The sequence below is a fragment of the Dipteris shenzhenensis genome, chromosome 7 (assembly GCF_047967505.1).
Source record: "Dipteris shenzhenensis isolate YYH24624 ecotype China chromosome 7, Dip_SZ_1.0, whole genome shotgun sequence".
Lineage (NCBI taxonomy): Eukaryota > Viridiplantae > Streptophyta > Polypodiopsida > Gleicheniales > Dipteridaceae > Dipteris > Dipteris shenzhenensis.
The window spans coordinates 47,873,593-47,897,552 of record NC_141602.1 but is presented as its reverse complement, the minus strand read 5'-3'; positions in this window follow the sequence as shown (position 1 = coordinate 47,897,552).

Sequence of the window (23,960 nt, the reverse complement as noted above, 5' to 3'; positions counted from 1 at the left end):
ATTCTCAAACATAACCAAACATTTCAAAAATGTCAATATTTTTAGTCCTATGCAAGATGAATAAGGGGAAAAAATTTTGGTTAAATTTGAGTAAGGGAAACGTACGATATGGCCTCCAAGAGTTAAATCTCCCTTTTGTGGGGGAAAAAGGGCCACCCAAGCCTAATACCAAGACAAGGTAGGCTTGGTATTAGGCTTGGTGATGTAGGCTAGGAGCATCACCGATCCTAGTGGCAAGCCTTTGGAGTTTGCATGCTGCCCATGTGGAAGGCTGAGTCATCAAAACCATGCCACGTTGTTAGACCACGTGGTGCCATCTCATCAAGCAGATGTGACATCACTCCTTGCCATGTCACCTTACATTGCCACACGTGCTGCCACATGTGCCACCTCATCATTCCACATCATCAGCCATGTGATCACACAATGCCACCTTGGCATACCTCCTCTCCTGGCCACGTCACCAATCCTCCACCTCAATTTGCCATGTCATCTACCACCTCATGAATGCCAACTCATCATGCCACATCATGCCCAGTACCACATCATGACCATGCAGGAAGAGACTATATTACCACATCATGACCATGCATGGTGCCACATCAGCAAGATGTATACACATGACGATGTGCGATGCATACAATACCTCGATCGAGGTATGTATGATGGGGGATGCATACAATACCTCGATCGAGGTATGTATGATGGGGGAGGCATAGAATACCTCGTTCAAGGTATGTGACCGAGGACCGAGGTTCATACATACATGCATGCGCAATGCACTTAATACCTCGATCGAGGTATACCTCGATCGAGGTATAAGATCTGATCGCGGCTCCGGGCATAGCAGACCTCTCCACCAAAACTAAGCCAATTAGTATCAATCTTAGCACCTCTCCACCAATAATAATGAAGAGCAATCTAAGAGCAATCTAGTGGATGAGTTGAGGCTCTCTATAAGACACCACGTTTTGGTTCATTTCACCCATTCTTAGCCATTCTTGCCTCCTCATCACTTTGTCACACCTTCCATCCTACTTTCATTGAGAATGGGTTCTCAAAGCCGTAGAGCTAGTAGACGTGAAAGATGTAGGAACCCCCCCCCAAATCTCATTGACGAGGAGCACAAGCGAAAGGCTCGTGAGCGCAAGAGAGCCTCTAGAGCTCGAGCTCGCGCTGCCACCACTGATCCACCTCCAGCTCTACCTCTACATCCCACCTCCACCCCCACCCCCACCTCCATTGTCCCCCCATGCTCATCCACTCCCCTACCTCTAGCCTCCGCCCTTCCCCTAGCCACCTACATTTTGGCCTCCACCTCTACCTCTTCCCCCTCCACCCTCCCCCCTCCCCCTCCCCCTCCCCCTCCCCCCGCTCCGCTTGGCGCCTCCCTTCCCCCATCCACCCTACCATCTCCCATTGATCCCGTTGCCCCACCTTGCAGCAGCAGTGTTGCTTCACGACGTGACTTGCCGAAGTCCACTATCCGTCGTCGTACTAGCAAGATCGTGCAGTCTTTTTTTTGTGACCTCACGCCAGCTTCGCAGTCTTCTCTTCTTACGTCCCTGATTGATCACCCTGACTTGGTAGAGTGTAGGAGGCTTGCTGGTCTTGGTGCACGTAGAGATAGGGTTGTATCCTTAGCAGTGTTCGACGTTCCTATGCTTCTATTAAGCATAGGAACTCCAGTGATGCCTTGGCAGCACGTCGTGCTATTGTGGCTGCCATTAGTAGACCTCATATGATAGGCCATGTGCGTACCGCTTCACGTCTTCTTCAGATTGCACCGCGCACATTTCGAGCAGGCATCATTAGGAGGCAGAGTCTAGAGGATAGTGAGACTGATGCTCTTTGGGCTTCGAGTGGTCGTGCACATCGCAGCGATCGATTGTTGGATGATTCCGCTAGGTCCTTCATACAACAGTTTTGGGAGGAGCATTGCAGAGCATCCCCGGTGTTCAAGAAGGCATTGCGGAAGAGGGTGTCACGCGGTGTGTACATTGAGCATGGTGCATGTTTTTTGGAGTGTACCCAGACTGAGTTGTACACTCAGTTTGTAGAGGCGCACCCGGAGTTCAAGATTGGGCAGAGGTCATTTGAGCGATGCAGGCCATGGTTTGTGCGATGCTCTCAGGAGCGTGACACATGCTGTTGTCGCTACCATGTGGATTTTGGATTGATGTATGACGTATTCCGTTCCCTTGATGGTCATAGGGGAGTGGTTCCTACTAGCCCTCGCGACTTCATTCATTCCATATTGTGTACACGAGATGGTGATCCTTTATTCCACTCCCTTGATTGTGTGGAAGGCACGTGTACTTTGTGTGGTGACTTTGCCAGAGTGCCACGAGTTGCACTAGATACTTGTGATGTGCAGATGGTTCGTTGGCAGCAGTATGAGTACTGTACCTTGACATTAGATGGTGGTGCACAGTCGAGGAGGTTGCAGCTTGTGGGGAAGGAGACACCACGTGTTGTATTCATCGACTGTTTTCGAGGGAAGCTGTACCGCTACATACGCCACTCGCACACTGCGAAATGGGAGGATCGTCAGTTTCGTGCATGTTTGAGGACATTTCCTATAGGGGTGGTTGTCTCAGTGGTGGACTTTGCGGAGAATTACACCTTTGCACCACAGCATGAGATCCAATCGGAGTATTATTTCTCCGAACAGGTGACGTGTGATTGAGTATTGATTTTTTCCCCGCCTCATTATATTGAATTATTTCAATAGTCATAATTTTTTTTCAATGCCATATTGCAGGTTGCTATATTTGTGCACATTAGCTATCGTCATGCACAGGCTCATGTGGATGGCATTGATAGCACCATGGACTCACGCATCATTGTGCGAGAGTATCACTTCTACATTAGTGATGATCGATCGCATGATGCCCATTTTGTGCAGCATTGCTTCACTTTGCATGATAGTTTCTTGAGGGATCATGGTGTCACATGGCAGCGGCGCTGGATCTGGTCAGACGGTTGCGGTGGTCAGTTCAAATCCGCTAGACAGTTTTATTGGTTCTGCAGATGGCACCGTGAGACAGGCATTCCGATCACATGGAGCTACTTCGAGACAGGGCACGGTAAGGGAGAGCACGATGGTGCAGGTGCTTGTGTGAAGCGTGCTTTGCGTCGATACCAGTTGCGTCACAGTGCCGATCGCTTCAAGGATGCACATGATGTGGTGCGGTGGTGCAGCCAGCACTAGTGCTACGTCCTCGTTTCAGTCGCGTGACGATAGGGTGGTGAGCCGGTATTTTTGGTGCGTGGACATTGGGAGTCTTGATCGGTCGCGGCCTTTTGATTGTCGTTCTGTGCCTGGCACTCTTGATTTCCATTCCATCAGGAGCGTAGGTGAGTCTCACCCCGCGATCTTTTCTCGACGGTTTGCATGTTTTTGCTCTGCATGCATTGATGATGATTGGGGAGGGTGCTCCATGATACCATGGGCCGATCCATGGGTACGGCGAGTGCTTTCTCCCTTCCAGCCTTGGGAGGAGATACATGATGATCAGGATGCGGGATTCAGTTCCTCTAGAGATTATGACCAGCTTACAGATATTTTGCGTATTGGTGATATCTTCGCGGTTATTGCTTCGGAGGGCAATGAGGAGGGTGTGGATTATTACTTGTTGCGATGCTCTATGCTGAAGAGTGTGCTGAATGAGGATACAGTGGATGGGCATGGGATGCACTTCAATGCTCATAGCATGATCGTCGGTGGCCACTATTTTCAGCAGATACAGAGGCGTGGTCGCTATATTGAGTTCCAGGAGTACATGGCGGATCGGGAGGCATACATGTATTCTCATCTTGTTGTTGGGATCAATATTACTTTGAGTCGTGTTCGCACTCGCAAGGCGACGTCCACTCCACGATGGCGCCTTGCAGTGGCGGATCACGAGAGCATACTTGCAACTATTGGCATGAGAGCTGATCCTGAGGAGTAGCACATTACATATCTTATTTTTTGGGATCATCAGTTGATCAGATTGATTTTTATTGGGTATCACTAGTTGATTACACTTTTTTGTATTCGATATGTATAGGCTCACTGTGTGACCGTACCATTGTAATTTTCATGGACTCATATTTTGTATTTCACTATGATGGCTGTATACACGTTCATACACATCATTGTATTAGATTCTATTTTTAACATGATGTCCGATGTCTTCTCAATGGGATTTGTTGTGTTTGTAATACAAAAAATTGTTTATTAGTAGTAATGTTGTAATTTGTTTTGTGCATTAGGACATTTTAAAAACGTGACTAAGAAAATAGCGCACGTACTAACGAAATACGCGTGTGGACTTGCTTGTTGGGGATGAAACTTCGCACGACTCTTAGGCCACCCTAGCCAATAGTCCACGCGAGATTTGGTTTGAATTGATTTGGTGTGCGCCACGTGGAAGGTACAATGCGTACATTTTTACAATCCCTACTAGCACTCGTGACTACGTATGAGCTATGGCGCATGTACTAACGAAATGCGCGTGTGGACTTATCTGTTGGGAATGAAACTTCGCACAACTCTTAGGCCACCCTAGACATACATCCACGCAAGATTTGTTCTCCAACTGATTTGGTATGCGCCACATGGAAGGACAGTTGCGTACATTTTTACAATCCCTACTAGCACTCGTGACTACGTATGAAAAATGGCGCACGTACTAATGAAATACACACGTGGACTTATCTGTTGGGGACGAAACTTCACACGCCTCTTAAGCTACCCTAGATGTACATCCACGCAAGATTTGGTCTCCAACTGATTTGGTATGCGCCACGTGGAAGGACAAATGCATACATTTTTACAATTTCTACTAGCACGACTAAACCCTAAACCCTAAACCCTGGACCCTAAATCCTAAACCCTGTTGGGCATGAAACTTCACACGCCTCTTAGGCTACCCTAGACGTACATCCACGCAAGATTTGGTCTCCAACTGATTTTGTTTGCGCCATGTAGAAGCAATCCCTACTAGCACGGCTAAACCCTAAACCCTAAACCCTAAACCCTGGACCCTAAATCCTAAACCCTGTTGGGGACGAAACTTCACACGCCTCTTAGGCTACCCTAGACGTACATCGACGCAAGATTTGGTCTCCAACTGATTTGGTTTGCGCCACGTAGAAGCAATCCCTACTAGCACGGCTAAACCCTAAACCCTAAACCCTAAACCCTGGACCCTAAATCCTAAACCCTGTTGGGGACGAAACTTCACACACCTCTTAGGCTACCCTAGACGTACATCCATGCAAGATTTGGTCTCCAACTGATTTTGTTTGCGCCATGTAGAAGCAATCCCTACTAGCACGGCTAAACCCTAAACCCTAAACCCTAAACCCTGGACCCTAAATCCTAAACCCTGTTGGGGACGAAACTTCACACGCCTCTTAGGCTACCCTAGACGTACATCCACACAAGATTTGGTCTCCAACTGATTTAGTTTGCGCCACGTAGAAGCAATCCCTACTAGCACGGCTAAACCCTAAACCCTAAACCCTGGACCCTAAATCCTAAACCCTGTTGGGGACGAAACTTCACACGCCTCTTAGGCTACCCTAGACGTACATCCACGCAAGATTTGGTCTCCAACTGATTTGGTTTGCGCCACGTAGAAGCAATCCCTACTAGCACGGCTAAACCCCAAACCCTAAACCCTAAACCCTGGACCCTAAATCCTAAACCCTGTTGGGGACGAAACTTCACACGCCTCTTAGGCTACCCTAGATGTACATCGACGCAAGATTTGGTCTCCAACTGATTTGGTTTGCGCGACGTAGAAGCAATCCCTACTAGCACGACTACACGTTTTCTATGCAAGTGCCCATATCAAATTGAAAGTTGGTAAAATTGATGTTACTTTAATATCTAATTTCATTTGATGAAACAATTTTACATTGGGCTATGGCATTGTCTAAAAAAAGTAATTTTCTTTTTATACAAATTAGTTTATCAAATGGTTGAATTTCAACATATTTTGATATTAAGATCGGAAGGCTAGATTTGGAAGCATGAATATGACAATAGTTGTCTTTTTGAAAAATTGATGAAAATTTGGATTTTGAAACACACTTTATTGACAAACATGAATAGAATAAAATTTTTGTTTAAAAAATGAAAAACTTTTATCCGCAAAATAAAATTTTCATCCAAAATAAGATGAATTTTGATATGTTTAATGTTTAATGTTTGCAATTAATGTTTAATGTTTACAATTACTTCACATGGCATTCTTTTTTAAATACCTTATGTATTAAACAAACTATAAACTGAGATAAACTGAGATAAACAAAGTGTGAAGAACATCATGAAAGTACGAAAATGCTCATACATCATAAAAGTGGGAACAATATCATGAAAGTACCAAAATGAATCTGTACATCATCATCATCATGCTGCAAAAGTGCATCCCTATACAAGAAACGTGTGAAGCCTAAACAATCAATCTAAATCTGAATCTGATAACTCTACATATGATCCTCTAGTGGAACGCTGACGTGGCTCCTGTATGACTCGCTGCCCAACCGTCCGCTGTGTGCCCTCAGGCAATGCCGGCTCAGATGGGCCAGCCTCATCATCTGCATGAGATGGGCCAGCCTCATCCTGATGAGGAGGAGGGCATGCTGCACGCGCCACTGCTGCCATCTCTGCATCCCTCGCCTCCTCTATGTACGCGCGTCTCAGCTCCCATAGCCGTGCATCTGCGAATACTCGTGCCTCAAATCCAGCGCGAGTAATCGTCTCTACATGTGAAATACGCTGGTCTCGGCCCCGCCCTAGCTGCTGCTCCACCCACTGCTGCAATGATGTCTGCAGCTCTGCCTCTCGCTCAATCCGGCGTGCCTCCTCTGCTCGTGCCTCGTCACCTGGCATGAAGTCACCGTACGAAAAGCGGCGTGGAACGCATGATGCAACCACTGATGTATCCGCACCCTCCTGCATCAGCAATGCTCTCTGTGCCTCCTCCCTGTAGTGCTCTGTCAGGACTACACGGGCGAATGGATCAACAGCCTGACGATGACCAGGATATAGATCATGGCATTCTCCTCATTGGGGGTGAGATCATTGGCAATGAATACGGGTTGGGGGTCCTGCCTCCTTGACCGGGGCTGGCCCATCATACCCTTGAGACCCATTCATCTTTCCGAGACCTTTTGGCCTATTGGTATAAGATCTTGCGATCCTAGATCATGTAGGCCTTGTAATGGGCTAGTACCTACTATAGGTCCTCTTTCTCTTCAGTTTCCTCCTCTATTACTGCCAGAGCAGTGGTCTTTTAAGCCTTAGCCATGCTTTTGGATACATGGGGTTTGGGACCTAGAGGGGGCTCTTCCATTGCTTTTATAGAGCCGATGGGAGAGGTTACCTTACTCTTCCTGGTTCCCTAATTGGAGGAGAACTCGTCGTGAGCAGTCGTGTCACCTACGTAGGATGGCCGGTGGAGATCTGATTTTACCCTCACAGTTCCCTTGCTTACCTCTTGGGGTTTGAGCATGTTAAGCATTCTCAGGGGAACCATTGGGGTCAGACCCTTGAGCTTTGAAGTGGTGATCTGAAACCCTACTCTTTCTGGGACATCTATATTGGCTAAGATGTGCATCTAGTTCTACAAGAATTCTGGCTTTGGGAGAGGTACATACCAAAATTCATCCGACTCCTTCTCATCCTCTTCCCTGTCACAAGGTTGGAATAGTTTCACGAACGTGGTTCGGGCAATGGTGTTGGATTCTGCATGGCAAAGAGGTGTCCTGACGATGGGTGGGCCTTGTAGGTGTGCAAGTCCACTCTCATGGTTTGCTCCTCATGCCGGAAGTAGATGTTATCATTACACCAATCATGCACGACAGTCCAGACATTCGCAAGAAGGGCTCGCCTAGGATAGTTTCATATCCCATCTGTCGAGTGAAGTCCATGACTACGAACCTGACGGGGTACGTGAATCCAAATACCTTAATGTTTATGCTAATAAGCACTCCCAAGGGCTCGGCAGTTCCCCCGTTGGCTCACTTTACTACCAGATGGGTTTGCTCGAGTGCGGGTTTTCCCCATTTCACCCAACATTCCTTGGCATCTGGACTAAAGAACATGCAATCAACTTTTGAAATGGTTCATGGTGGAAACATTCAAGGAGTATTTGACCATGTTTGTGGCTATTTACTTAGATGAGTTTTGTGTTTACATGAAAGAAATGGGTGACCTCTCCCACCTCAAGAAAGTCTCCAAGAATTGTAGAGACTTTGAAATTTGTGACATGATGATGTTAATTTTGCTTTGGCATTGACCATTGATCTTTTAGAAGTTGGAACTGCCATCTATGTGAGTTTGTAACTAAGTACATTGTATTTTAAATTTAAACTTTAACTAATAAATAATAATCTTCATCTGACATCATAAACAATGATATGATGTCAGATGACACATAGTTTAATCATGAATGTTTGAATCTTTGAGACTACATGAAGTCATGACACATCTGAATAGTGACACTCATCAGTCATGACTAATGACACATACTTAAATTGTGAATATCGTAAACTTTGAGCTTTCGTGAGTCATGAATGTGTGAAAAGTGACACTCATGAATCATGACTAATGAGACACACTTAAATCATGAATGTTTGAAAGTCTAAACTCTTAGTTTTTTTGAAAATTCAAAATTTTTATTCTTACACTATAGAACTTCAAAATTTGCATGTTTCTATCATGTCACGAGTTTACTCTCAATTCCTTGCCTATTACTAATAATAGTAAATTATTATAATTGTTATTCTTGCACTACAGAACTTGAAAATTTGCATGTTTCTATCATGTCACGAGTTTTTACTCTCAATTCCTTGCCTATTACCAATAATAGTAAATTATTATAATTATAGTATGGATCTGGTGTTCCCAAGTAGCTCACATATCAACACTAGGGCCTAGAGCTGACCGCCCTTCCCCCTACCCCCTGGAGGTATTTTATTTTAGAGAATAAGAAAGGTTTCAGAGTACAGCACTTAGAAGCTCAATAGCTGATTACATATGTGAGAAATTCTTGAATACAAGGGAGATCAACTCTCCTCTCTTGGGAAGTGCCAACTTGAGGTGTCATCTTTCTAGTTATCTAGTTACATGCCAAATTGATTAGCAACTGCGAAGGCTTCCAAGCCTTAGGTCCCATACTCATGTAGACTTCTCTAGGAAAGAAACCTTAGCCTTCTTAGAAATAGAGACTTTTACCCCTCTTAGTACTTGCAACAAATTAACGAAGCACATAGATATGGTACCCATTAACCATTAGCTTTTGCACATTGCAAACAGAAATCTCTAGACTAGTCATAGTCTTTGTGGGCATCCCCACCAAGCAAAACCAAAGTGCAAGCTAAACATTAACTCTTTGGTTAAACAAGGTCAAACCACTTTGAAAATAATTAAGGGATTTGACCAACACTCAAGGCACCTTAAGTATAACCACATCTCTCCAACCAAGGTTTGAATATCTTGGTTGACTAAAGTCAACCCTCTTGGCCTAAACCAAGTCTCCTTGATTGAAGCTAGGCCTTCTTGAACAAATTCAAGTTTCTTTGACCAAGTCAATTATTTGACCAATTAGAATGACTCTTTAACCATATTCAAATAAATAGAGCTCTTTAAATATGGCTAAATAAGAGGCCAACTTTATGCTTTGCTTGGAATATTTACACCTTGGTGGCAAATGCAATCTATAACTTCCAAGAATCACCATGTAATCCTTCAAAATTGGCCTACTTGAGCTTCCTCTAAACCAAAGGACTCAACTAATTTAAAATGGTCGGTATGGTTTAAGGGACCTCCAATATCATGCTGAAATTACGCACACCTATTCAATGGCACACTCCATAACTTTTTCTTGATTTGTTAAAAACTAAAGAGGATTGAATCGACACTTATGGTACTAGTTCATGGTGGTCTTAAAACATTCAAATTTGACCATACTGGTGTTTGTGTTGAACTTAGAATGGAATAACAATATCCAATTCATGCATGTGAAGAGATCTTTGAATAAATCCAACACTATTCATAATTTTGCATGTTTTCTTTTCCATGCACTTCCTTGACCCTCCCTCGTTTATCGCTAAATATTATACCCCTCCCCCCCACACCAACTACCAGTTAATTGCTTTTAAAATTTGGTATTGGAGTGCAGACCTAGAGTGTATTTCACTGTTACTAAAGTCTGGCAGGATTTTGTTATAGGGGTTTCCAAGTTGGTCCACATGTGGGCTACATTTTATAGGCCTTAATCCACATGAGCACAATTTTTGAGCAAAAACCTTTTAACACCAACCATGCTAGTATATTTCTCAAAGGAATATACAATTTTTTCTTAATTTATGATTTATGGAACCATATACTTACTTATTATCATTATAACCCTCATTTTAGAGAACATCAACTATGTATGAATGATTAGTGAACACTTTAGACACTCCTATAAATCCCTCCCTACCATACTTTCTTTTGAGAATTATGGTAATTCAATCGATTCAAAAGAGTTTCCCTTAGCTTTAGCAATCCCATATTTGAAGTATTGAGAAACTCTCATGTAACACTATATACCATATTCCTTGGATGAGTAGGAAAAATATAATAGAATAATCTATAATACATTATCAAATATGGGAAGGAAATGGAGGGATTTTGAAAATATTCCCAATTCTCCAAACCTAAGTAATTTTAAGGAAATGTGGTCCCTACTGAACTCCTTCCTATGATAATATGAATTAGGGACTCAAAGTTGTAACTCTCATATACATCTTGAAATTTCCTATCTATCTCTTTTATACCTATAAAAATTGACTTTAAGCTTACCATTGCATAGATCATGAAATTTTGAAGATTTTTCCTTTTTACAGCCCCTCAATCCCTAAAGTTATGACCGCTTCTTTGTAGGCTCTATAAGGGTATTCCGCCAGTGGAATAAGGTTGGGGCAAGCTATTCAAACCATATTCCTCTGGAAAAATACACTTAGAGGGTCTATTAAAAAGGTGTTATATATTTTTCTTAGCTCATCCCAAGGAACTATAAAGAGGAAATTTGCTCAAAATTCCATGATTCAGCCAATGGTCAAAGGAAAAGAAAGGATATTTGAAAGTCATAAAATAAGTCACCGTATATATGTTTATTATATAAAGGTATATTTATATCTATATCTATTCATCAATAATTCATATTTACCTACATATTCCTTGAAATAATTTGGAATTTTGTTCTCCCCAAAAATGACTTGAGCCTATATATTTTGAGCCCTCCCATCTTTTGTCTGCTCATCGCTCAGGGGTTTTTGCTCAAAAAATGGAAACCCCCACCTTAATCCCATCCACTTTAATGCAATGCAAAGTATCATGCCCATTGAATCTCATTTGCATGGTCAAGAATATTTTTTTCCTTGCTTTTGACCATGCTTCATGCATGAGGGTCAAGAAACATGTTTCATTGTGTCTCATTTGGACATGCGAGTCTTTGATGGATACAAAACTTTTCATGATCCTTAATCTCACTCACTAAAAATACCGTACAAAGTATCATGCCCATAGGATATCATTTGCATGGTTGGGAACACATTTTTCGTTCTTTTTTCACCACCCGCCATCATACATGAAGGCCTATAAAACACGCATCAAAGTGCTCATTCAAACATGCAACTCTCCAATGGGGATGGTACTTTGCATGAGCCTAGATGGTACTCACTTTAATGCTAGTGCAAAGTACCATTCCCATCGGATCTCATTTGCAAGATCGGTCACACATTTTTTCTTTGTTCTCACCACATGCCATGCATGAGGGTCAAAAAACACACATTGAGCTGTCTCCTTTGGATGTGTGAGTCTCCGATGGTGATAGTACTTTTCATGAGACTTAATCCCATCAACTTTAGGACCCATGCAAAGTATCATGCCCATAGGATCTCATTTGCATGATCAAGAATGCATTTTTCCTTGTTTTTGAACATGCTTTATGCATGAGGGACAAGATGAAGAAACATACGTCATCGTGTCTCATTTGAATGTGCAAGTATTTGCTGGGTATGATACTTTCCTTAGGACTTAATCTCACCTACTAAAAATCCCATGCAAAGTATTATGCCCATTGGATCTCATTTGCATGGTTGGAATACATCTTTCTATGTTAATTCACCACCCATCATGCATTAGGTTCAAAATACATGCATCAGGGTACCTCATTCATACGTACGAGCCTCTGATGGGGGCACTACCTGGTACAGACCTTAATCTCACCCACTTCAATGCTCATGCGAAGTACCATCCCCATAAGATCTCATTTGCATGGTTGGAACACATTTTTCTCCCCTTCACTTTCCATACGTCTTTCCTTCTCCTCCCTCTTGCTTTTTTCCCTCCTTTTACCTCTTTCCCTCTTCTTACCCTTTCCCTCCCCTCTCCCCTCTCTCTTTCCCCTTTATTTTCCTCTCTCCCCCTCTCCTCCTTTCCTTCCCCCTCCTCTTGATTTCTCTAACTCTTCCTCTCCCATCTCTCCTTCCCCTTCCCTTTCCCTTTAAATTTCCCCTATCCCCCTCTCCTCCTTCCCTTCCCTCCCCCTCCCCCCTCCCCTCCCTAACCCTCTCATGTGGTAATTTTTGGAAGCCAGCCCTAGATATTTTCTTTGTTTACTTTTTGTGGGTGGGTGACGCTACCATGGAAATGGCCACATGAGAGGATGGGGAGGGAAGGTAGAGAGGGTAGAGGGCAAGAGAGAGGAGGGGCAGATAGAGAAGAAGGAAGGGAAACAGGGGACAAAGAGAGGGAGCGGGAGAGAGAGGAGAAGGGGCGGATAAGGGAGAGGGAGAGAGAGGGGAGGGGGGAGAGATAGAAGAAAGAAGGGAAAGAGGGAGGGAGATGAGAAGATAGAGAAGAAGGAAGGAGGAGAGGAGCACTCTTCCAAAAGCAGCAGTGTGAGAGGAAGTCCTCCCCCTTCTCCCCCCCTCTCCCTTAAACCAATCATATCATCTCCCCCTTTCCCCCCCCCCTCTCTCTCTCTCTCTCTCTCTCTCTCCCCTCCTTCCCTTCTCCCTCCGCTCTCCCCCCTCCCTTACCCCCCTTCGTTACCCCCTTCCCCCCCTGACAAAATATGAAGAGGGGAGAGGAGAAGAGTGGAGATGAGGAGAGAGGGTACAGCTAGAGAGCACACTACAAATGACTAACTGTACACTAGATTTAGTTGGAAAAATACAATATATACAAACCCATTTAGGGTTAGGGTTGGGGGATCTAACCCTTTCCTTTATAGCACTCTATAAGGTTAGTGCTATGCACATATGATCATGTGATGGTGCTATGCACACATGATCACATGATGTTGAGCATGAACTTTCAACACCTTCCCTCAAGATCAACATCATGAAGTAGGCCTTCCCTCAAGATGATGATTTCGGGGAATCGAAGAAAGACTGAGCATTACATTCCATCACACCCCTTTAATGGGAATGTACTTCCTCTGTGTCAAACCAAGAGCTAGTTGATGTTTCTCGAATAGCTCTTTATCGAGTAATTTGGTAAAGATGTCTCCAACATTCTCTTTGCTATCACAATGCTATAGTGTGATGTCACCAAGTAACACTCTTTCTCTGATTAAGTGCTCTTTGACATCAATGTGCTTTGTCCTAGAGTGATATACTGGATTCTTGGCCAATGCTTGAGCGGATTTATTATAACAGTATATTGTTGTTGGCTTTGACTCATCAAAGTAGTCTGTTTCTGACAATAGTCTTCTGATCCATATAGCCTCACATGCACTTGTAGTGAGTGCTCTATATTCTGCTTTAGTTGAAGACAAAGAAATAGTTGGCTGTTTGTTTGACAACCATGATATAGCACCTTGACCAAGGAAAAATGCATATCCCTGTGTCGATCTCCTAGTCTCATGATCTCCGGCATAGTCACTGTCACAGTATCCATGCAACCGTGGATGACTTCCTCTATATTCTATCCCAAACTGTCTTGTATCTCTGATGTATCTCAAGACTCTTTTGGCTACATTCCAATGAGACTGTTTTGGATTTGCCATAAACTTTGCTAGTGAGCTTACTGCATAACAAATATATGGCCACGTGATTGTCAGATATATAAGAGATCCAATGAGCTGCCTGTAGTACCTGTCATTGACTGTAGGATTTTCTGAATCTTTAGTAAGTTTCAAACGCTTTTCCATGGGAGTGGCTGCAATCTTGCAATCTGCCATATGAAACTTCTTCAGGAGACTGTCAACATACTTGAGCTGACTCATGAATGTGCTATCTGAATCTCTCCAGAACTCAATTCCAAGACAATAGTGCATAAGTGTAAGATCTTTCATGTCGAACTCTACAGATAAGTCTTGTTTTAATTTTTTGATGAAGCTATCCTTGCTTCTTGTCACAATCGGATCATCAAAAAGTGCAAAAGTAATGTCTTCCTCTTGAACTTTGTAGTAGAGAGTATGATCTGCATTGTACTTCATGTATCCCAAATCAACAAAATACTTATCAATTCTGCTATACCAACTTCTGGGCGCTTGCTTTAAGCCAAAGAGACTTTTCTTAAGATGGCAAACCTTATTCTCCTTTCCTGGTTCAACATAACCTGTTGGTTGTTGCATGTAGACTTCCTCGTCTAGGTAACCATTGAAGAACTGTGCAAATCCTTTTGCAATTAGTCTGTGGCTTTGTATCTCTGAATACTTCCATCTGGATTGTACTTCACTTTGTATACCCATTTGTTTGCTATGGCCTTCTTTTTTGGTGGAAGGTCACATAATTCCCAAGTATTATTCTTATACAAAGCATCCATTTCTTCATTCATAGCAGTTTGCCATTCTGGCTTGTCTACTACGTCTTCGAAGTACACTGGCTCTTCTGTAGCCATGATGGTAGTCATAAGAGCATAGTTGGTGGTTTCCACCTGAATTGCTTTACCTTTTTGAGCATATGTCAATTTGGCTGGTGGTCTGCTTTCCCTAGTAGACCATCCGAGCTATTGTGGCTCTGCTTGGGGTGTTGTTGGCAATTCTTGCTCTTCTTCATCAACCTGTTCTGTAGATGACTGTGAAGTCGATGCTTCTATCCCCTATGTAGGTGAGGTTTTCCATTCTGATTCCTCATCAAAGATTACATCTCTAGAGATAATGACTTTGCAGTTGATGGGATCATACAATTTGTATGCTTTGCTTTCTTCACTGTAGCCAACCATGATGCATTTGCATGACTTTGCATCCAATTTCCTACGATGATCATCATGTATGTGGGCATATGCTATGCAACCAAATATGCAGAGATGCCCAATGTGTGGCTTGTGTCCGGTGAATGCTTCATAAGGAGTCATACCCTGTATCGGTAGGAAGCCAATTAAGCAAATAGTTTGTAGTGGCTACTGCTTCTGCCCAATACTGATTCGGAAGATGCCATTCTTCCTTTCAGCTCTTGCATTCTGCTGAGGAGTATCTACATATGTGAATTGTTTTCATATGCCGTGATTTTTGCAAAAGTTCATGAATGCTGAAGACATGTATTCACCTCCTCTATCTAATCTCATGACCTTGATCTTTGTGCATGTTTGGTTTTCTACCATGGCTTTGAATTCTTTAAATCTAGAAAACACTTCAAATTTCTCTTTCAGAAAGTAGACCCAACAATATCTGCTATAGTCATTGATGAAAGTCAAGTAATAAAATGAACCATTGATGCTGCGGGTCCGGGCATATAACCCCATACATCTGTATGTATCAAATCAAGAATACCTCATGCACGAGGTACTTCTGACAAAGTTGGTTTGCTTTTGTTTGCTGAAGCAGCATGCTTCGCAAACTTTTCCAAGAAACTGTAGCTTCGGAATCCCAATTGCCATATTTTGATTCCTGATATCTAACAAGACTTGAAGTTGACATGACCATATCTCTTGTGCCATTTTGCAGATAGTGGCATCTATTGCGATTGAGCTGACCTGGCATGCTTATCTAGTACTGTAGCTAGCATTTTGTTTAAGCATCCTTCCTTGACACCTTTTGCTACTAGCTGACATCTTTTGGATTTGTCTCTGATAGTGCATTCATCACCATCGAAGATGACTCTATAATTGTGTTCTGTCATTTAACCTACTGATAAAAGGTTCTTGCTGAGCTTCAAAACATAGAGCACATCTTTCACCAATCCTTTTGTACCAGTGAAATTGTTCATAGGGATAACACGTGTCCCTTGAACTGGATTCGGTGTATTGTCTACTATGTAGATGACATTCTTCCGTCCTTCTAATGGCTTCATTTCTGTGAACCATTCCTGATGATTTGTCATATGAGATTATGCACTGCTGTCGATGTACCAAGGATCCTATTCCACTTGGTCGACTTGATAGCTATAATCCTCTTTGGGATTGAAATCAGTGTCTGGGTACACTACTGTATCAGTTTGATGCATTTCCTCGCTTGCAAGAAACATTTTCCATGTTCATTTGCAAAATGACTGACTGGAATGTCCACCATGATGATTTCCTCTACCTTGGAAATTCCCTCGATTACTACTAGATTGACTGCCCTGGTCGTACTACTTCTTGCGGCAATCTCTTTCATAGTGTCCAATCTTATGACAGTAGTTGCACTAAATGTTTGACACGTTGGTGGATGCATTCCCTCGTCGTTTCCCTCGATTATTGATTGCCTTGGTCGTACTGCTTCTTGTAGCAATCTCTTTCATAGTGTCCAAACTTATGACAGTAGTTGCATTGAATGTTTGACACGTTGGTGGATGCATTCCCTTGTCCTTGAAATATTCCTCGGTTGGAATGATTTCCTTTGCTGATTCTGATGTCACTGAGGATGATGCTGATGCTGATGTTGATGCTGACTTTGATTTGGTTTTGATGATGACCACTTTTTTTATATAATCTACCTTTGCCTTTGCCTCTGCCTCTACTTTTGTCTGAAGTTGTGAATGCTTGATCATTAGAATGACCTTTATGTGCTTGAATTGCCTGAGTCCTGAGTTCTTCTCCAAGTAGGACTAACTGAAGTTCTTCCAGTGTCAAAATTTGATATTGGATGGCAATACTCTAGACTAGATTCTTGTATCCCTCTCCTAGTCCATTCAGGATGACTTGAACCATTTCTGCGGGGTTCATAGTCTCTCCTGCTGCTGCAAGTTGATTGTTGTAGTCTTTTATGTGGAGTACATAAGCATGACCGGTTTCACTAATGTTGTGGAAACTCTGGTTGATTTGGTTTCTCAAGGTGAGAATCTTGGATGTGTTCTTAGACTCGTAGAGAGCTGCGAACATATCCCATGCTTCTTTTGATGTCTTTACTATGTTGAGTTGTCCTAGCATGACATCTTGCACATTCTACTTGATCAAGGGATAGGCATACTTGTCTTTATTATCCCATTTTGCTTGAGCTCTCGAATGATGGCAGGATCTACTACAGGTGCGAAAACTATTTGTGTGACAACAGATGGAGTAGAGCTATGGTGGCTGTATCGTCCAATGGTCTATGTGTAGACCCATCGACATACTCCCATTTGTCTTGAAGTACAAGAATGGTCTCCATTCGGTATTTCCATGTACCGTAATTGGAGTTGTCTAACTTAGCAGATGCCTCCAAATTGAGGTTGCTAGTCGACATGGTGCAAGAAATGTACTCAAAAGTGTCGTGAAGTGAATCAACTGCAAATAAACTGACTGTGCCAAGTGAAATCTTTGAACCGTCGGTGAAGATAGAACTACAATATATAAAGTATGATCTGTATTACAAGGCTTGTAGCAATGATGCCCAGAATAGCCAAGAGGCTTTACAAGGCTGAAATGATGTGCATGATGCTGTGAGATAGCTGAATAGGCTTTACAATGGTGGCATGTGTGTGTGAAATCAAGTGCTAGCTACCCAATGAAACAATCTACAATGCCTCTATACTCTCTGAAGTGTGCTTAGTGAACTAATGAATGTAAGGTTAAAAATAATGTAACGATGTGAAACCATATGTGAGTGTATGGACTGATCCGAGTAGGAACTAGTCAGGAATTTCGGGCATGGCTTAGATTGGCAACTTGGGGAAATTCAAAGCGTCCCCTCTATGGCGATCTAGTCTACTCTGATCTAGATCTATATCAACCATCAATCGATGAAAGAATAGCAAATAATTCCTTTTCTTTTGTTCTTTTAAAGTGCTGGGTCAGATGCATCGATGTAGAGGCGAATGTGCATGAAGGAAGTGGTTTTGTCGGCAAGGATCAAATGTGAGTGTAACTTGTGCCAAAATGTGCACATGATGTGATGAGCGAATAGAGAACAAAAAAACGAGCGACTTTCTTTTTTGGAGCGCCCTCAAATTCTTCCTAGATCAAGAGATACGACTTGATCTAGGTGGAGGGGCAAAAGGAGTGCAAATGGTGCTCAATGATGATGTGTCACTGTGGGTCACATGCAGTGTGATGTGGCACTATGCCTAGCAAGAGGTGTGCCAGTGGCCACAGTCCTGTGCTGAGGTGGTAGGAGTGGTCACATGAAGTGATCGTGGAGCACTGTGTGTGCCTGCAGAGGTCAGTGCATGATGATATCAATAGATGACATGGCAAATGATGTGGCAATGATGATGTGGTAGCTAACATGGCAGTGATGATGTGGCACAAGTGACGACATGGTAGATAAAGGTGACATGGCAAGTTGATCGCCTCGATGACATGGCACAGAAGGAGATAAGGCCACGTGTCACAAGGAGGTGATAACAGGATAAGGCCACGTGTCAATGGATTGGCAGCCGGAATCTTGAAGATTCGCCAAAATCTACAAGGATTCCATCAATTGGTTGGCATCGTTGGATGATGGAGCTTTGCAATATTACTTTGAGCATTGTGATGAAGGCTGGGATGCTTGCAAAGAGCAAGGAGGAGCCCTGTAAGAGCTAGGAGTCGAGGCGATAAGGCATGCATTGATGGAGAGGCTTGGAGCCTGGCTGCGCTATGGTTTGACATTCACGGGGGAGCTGGTGCGCGTTGATAGTTAAGGCTTGAGTATCCATCGTGAGCAGTCTGGTCGTGAGCTCAAGGGCCACCGTTGCTTTGGCTAGGAGGTCATAGAGCTTACTGAAGCTTGGAGGAGGCACAGTACTAATGCCTTGCACTGAAGGCTTGAGGCATGGGATTAAGGTGATGATAGTATGGAGGCGCTCATTGGCGATGGTCATTTGGAGGCGCTCGTTGGAGGTGCTCGTTGGCGAGTTTTGCAAGTCCTTGCTCTCACAGAGTCTGTAGGTCACTGTAGAGGCTGAGGCTGCTACCATGAGCCATTGCTAGAGGAGCGGCCATCTGGGCTAGCAGGTTTGCTGGTGCTATGGCACTGTGCGCTATATACTATTGGCCATCCATCGGTGTGTTTGCTGTAGACTCTGCCCGCTGTTGGGGCACCATATGCTGAAGAGCTCCACTTGGAGAGGCTACTTTTATTGGAGAGGCTGTAGAAGAAAGCCGCAGGTAGCATCTAAAACAACAACTACAATGTCTCATTGTGGATGGAAAAGCCTGGATCACATTCCTAGAGGTTGCAGCTCCTTGTTCAAGGGCTCGAATTGTCAAGCCAAGATGCAAAATAGAAGAAGTTGAGCAAGCTGTGGTTTATCTCCTTGCATTCTTGTTGTGAGCCTCTTTTTCTCTCTGCACTCCTAGTTAGATCTATCCCTAACTTTGTCTCACAGTCAGAGTACCTTACAAAACTCAGAAATGTCTCTCTCTTGAAGCTCTCAAGGAAATAAATCTCTCTCATTCGCTCTCAAACAGAAATCTCTCTTTCTTTCTCGCGATGAACTAAGAATTCCTCTCAATAGAACAAAATCCCTCTTAATGAAATGAGTAGAAATCTCTCAATCATATGGATGGAAATTTCTCTATCACTCAATGAAAATTTTCTCTCACGAAAGAGAAAACTCGGTCTCTCAATCTCTCAATCTCTCTCGCATTCTCAAGGATCACAATGCCTCAGCGAAAGGCAAGGGAGCTCTGTTGAGATATCGAGCTCCACTCATGAAATGCCAGGGTGACCGTTCTGCATTTATGTCACTGACTTGTTAGCTACAGATGCGGTTGGTACACCGCCCATGAATAATAGCTGGATGACAGCTATCCTTATGTACTCTACTTCGTGGCTCAGTTAGTATGCCACCTTAGTTAGCTGAGTTCTATTTGAGACCCACATATAGGGTTCTTCTATTTCTTTGTACAAGAGTTCTTTTGGCTTACACAACTAAGAAGAGGAAAATTGTTTTCAGCCTCCACCTTTGTGTGTATTCCCGCATTGTGTATGTGAGAAAGCTGCAAGTGAGACTTCTTCCTTCTCTCCCACTATCTTCACCTGGTATCAGAGCCTGGTTCGTGGTAAGGAGCTCAAGAAACCAAACCAAGTTCACAGTGTCCTGGTAAGAGCACCAGTGTTGCTTTCCTTTTTCGAGTTTGGGTGCAAATCTCTGTAGGTAGCACAACCGGAAAGTACAAGAGTGCATTGTCTCAGATTGAGACGCCCTTCGCGGTGTGGCGAGAGGGCCCATTTTGGAGGTGGAAGTTCTCCGCAAGCACTGAGAAAAAGGCTATGTTTTTGTTGTGCGCGACCACTGCTCTGCAGGTCGGTGAAAAGTTGCCATAGAAATTGCATCGTATGCTTGTGCACAGAGATACTGGGAGTTACAGAATCATCCTTATTGCCTGTTGATGCAAAATTGTCACTAGGAAGTGACTGTGTGGTCAAATACCACTTTCGTCAGTTTTGTAGATTTTCCCGTGTGAGGTAGAAGTTGTGTTTTTTGCAGTGTTCTGTAATGGCGTCTGATTCTCTTTCACAGATTGTCACTGAAAAGCTTGACAAGAACAACTTCCAATCATGGAAGTTTAGAATGACGAATTTCCTTATGGGAAAAGGCTATTGGGAGTTCATTATAGGAAATGAAGAAGCAGCAGTTCTTCCTAATGTTCCCAATCAACAGGAAATGCAGGCATTTAAAGGATGGCATGAGAGAGCTAGAAAAGTTATGTACTGGCTGTCTATCAGTATTTCAGATTCTATGATTGTGCATATTCAGGATGCAAGTATGCCAAAGGAGGCATGGGATACTTTGGCAAAAATGTACACAGCACAAATACGCAAGCCAGGAAAATGCAACTCAAGCAGGAGTTGCACGATGTGCAGAGAGAAAATATGAGCATCAATGACTACCACATGAAGGTGAAGAAAATTACAGATGCACTTGCTTCCATTGGGTCGCCAGTGAAAGATGATGATCTAGTTTCTGTGACCTTGAATGGTCTAGGAAAGGATTATGCACAGTTCCGGACATCCATTGAAATTTCGTGATTTTGAGGAGTTGTTTGCTCTTCTAATTTCTGAAGAGCAGAGAAATGGTGGTGCATCTTCTTCAAGAGGAACTTCAAAAGAAACTGTCTTCTACTCAAATGCTGGAAGAGGTAGAGACAGAGGTAGAGGAGGCCGATCTGGAGGCCATGATAGAAATCAAAATATGCAGCAAACTCAAGAAAACCAGTCCTTTGGAGGAGGATGTGGTAACTCTAGAGGCAGGGGGAGCCAAAGAGGTCGTGGTGGACGGTAGAGAGGCCAAAATGCAAACAGCAATGTTGAATGCTACTATTGTGGTAAAATGGGTCATATGGCTAAAGACTACTACAAAAAGCAGAATGACATTATGAATGGAAAATTGCAGCAAGGCAATTATGCATCTTCTAGTAGACAGGGTGATGACAGAAATGAGCATTTGTTTATGGTTCAACACATGATCAATTCTGTGACAAGTGTAGAAGAAAGCAATGATGTGTGGTATGTCGACTCAAGTGCATCAAACCACATGACAGGTCATGCAGAATGGATGCAGGATGCAAGGAAGATGGAAAGACCAGGATTTGTGGAGACTGGTGATAATACTGTACATCCTATTGTGCAGATTGGTCGAATTCCTTTGTCTATGCAGGATGGGAAAAATAAATACCTGTTTGATGTATTTCATGTCTCGAATATCACCAAGAACCTGGTTTCTATTGGTCAAATGGTTGAGCAGGGCTTGCAGGTCAGACTTAATCCTCATGGATGCTTTGTTGAGGATATGAAAAATAACGGTCGCTTGATAGCAAAAGGAAAGAAGAAGGGCAGGATGTTTATGTTGGATGTGGACATGCCTGAATTGAGTGCAGCAATGTTTGCACATGGGACCAGTGTAGTTGCAGATATTGATATCTGGCATAAACGCATTGGTCATGTTAATGTACAGTGACTTAAATCAATGCAGGCCCAAAATATTGTTGCAAGATTGCCTAAATTCAAGGTTGCAGAAACACATAAGGTATGTGAAGCCTGTCAATTTGGAAAATAGGCAAGGAAACCATTTCCTAGGCATGTTCAAGAGAGTAAGAAGCCATTGGAATTAATCCACTCTGATGTGTGGACTACTAAAGTTGCATCTGTTGGACGTTGTCATTATTTTGTCACTTTTATTGATGACTATAGTAGAAAAGTTTGGGTGTATTTTATGAAAAAGAAAAGTGAATTCTTTGGCATTTCAAAGATTTTAAAGCTATGGTTAAAAAAGGAACAGGCCTACAAATAAAATGCCTAAGGTCAGATGGAGGGGGAGAGTACATCTCAAATGAGTTTGCAAGGTTCCTGCAAGAGCATGGCATAAAGCAGCAATATTCATGCAATCATACCCCACAGCAAAATGGACTTGCAGAAAGGAAAAATAGGCATATTGGAGAGGTATCTTGGGCCATGCTAAATGAAAAAGACCTACCAGATTATTATTGGGATGAAGCAGTTGCTACAGCAATTTACATAATGAATAGGACTCCCACTGCAGCAATACATGGCATGACGCCAGAGGAGATGTATACTGGTAGGAAACCAGATATTTCTCATTTGAAAATTTTTGGTTGCATTGCCTATGTTCATGTGCCAGATGAGTTGAGGTCCAAGTTGGATCCAAAAGCTGAGAAGTGCATCTTTATTGGTTATTCTCTATAGCAAAAAGGGTATAGATGCTATAACCCTTCTACTCGTAAGTTTACAGTGAGCAAAGATGTTTCTTATGAGATGAGTAGCTGATATAAACCATTAGATGTGATTGATGATGTAGATGCACCAAATGGTAATGCTGCACAGAATTCACAGTAGCAATCACAAAATATTAGTGGACCTGCAGTGTCCTCTAGTAGTGGTTCACATACTTTGCCATGGACAAGTAGATTGAGATCAGGAGAATCTCCTCAAAGCAATGCAGATAGTGGTATACAGGTATCACGAAAAGGAAAAGAGAAGGTAGATCAGCCCATGTTTGATGTGAATTCAGGTCACTCTTATGTGGATGGTGAATCCAGTGGCTCAGAACAAAGCATTGATGATGAGTTGGGTATTCCTTCTGCTGTTTCACCTGGAGTAAGGAAGACCAGGGATGTTTTGAGAGCACCTAGAAGTGAGCCTACTTTGCGCAAGTCTACCAAAGCTAGGTATCCTGTGGATAGGCTGAAATATGATGGATTTACAGCCACTCACTATGCCTATACGGTCAAAATGATACAGGAACTAGAACCCACTTCTTTTGAGCAAGCCATGGGAAAAGAAAAATGGGAGAAAGCCATGCATGAAGAAATGGATGCCTTGGAAGCAAATGCTACATGGGAATTGGTGCCTTTGCCTAAAGACAAGAATGCAATTGGCTGTAAGTGGGTTTATAAGGTGAAGCACAAGGCAGATGGTTCTGTGAACAGATACAAGGCAAGATTAGTTGTCAAGGACATATGGCATTGATTACGAAGAAACATTTAGTCCAGTTGCGAGAATGGCAACCGTAAGAGCAGTCATTGCTATGGTTGCATCAAAGGGATGGTCTTTACATCAGATGGATGTAAAGAATGCCTTCTTGCATGGTGATTTGCAAGAAGAGGTCTTTATGGAGCAGCC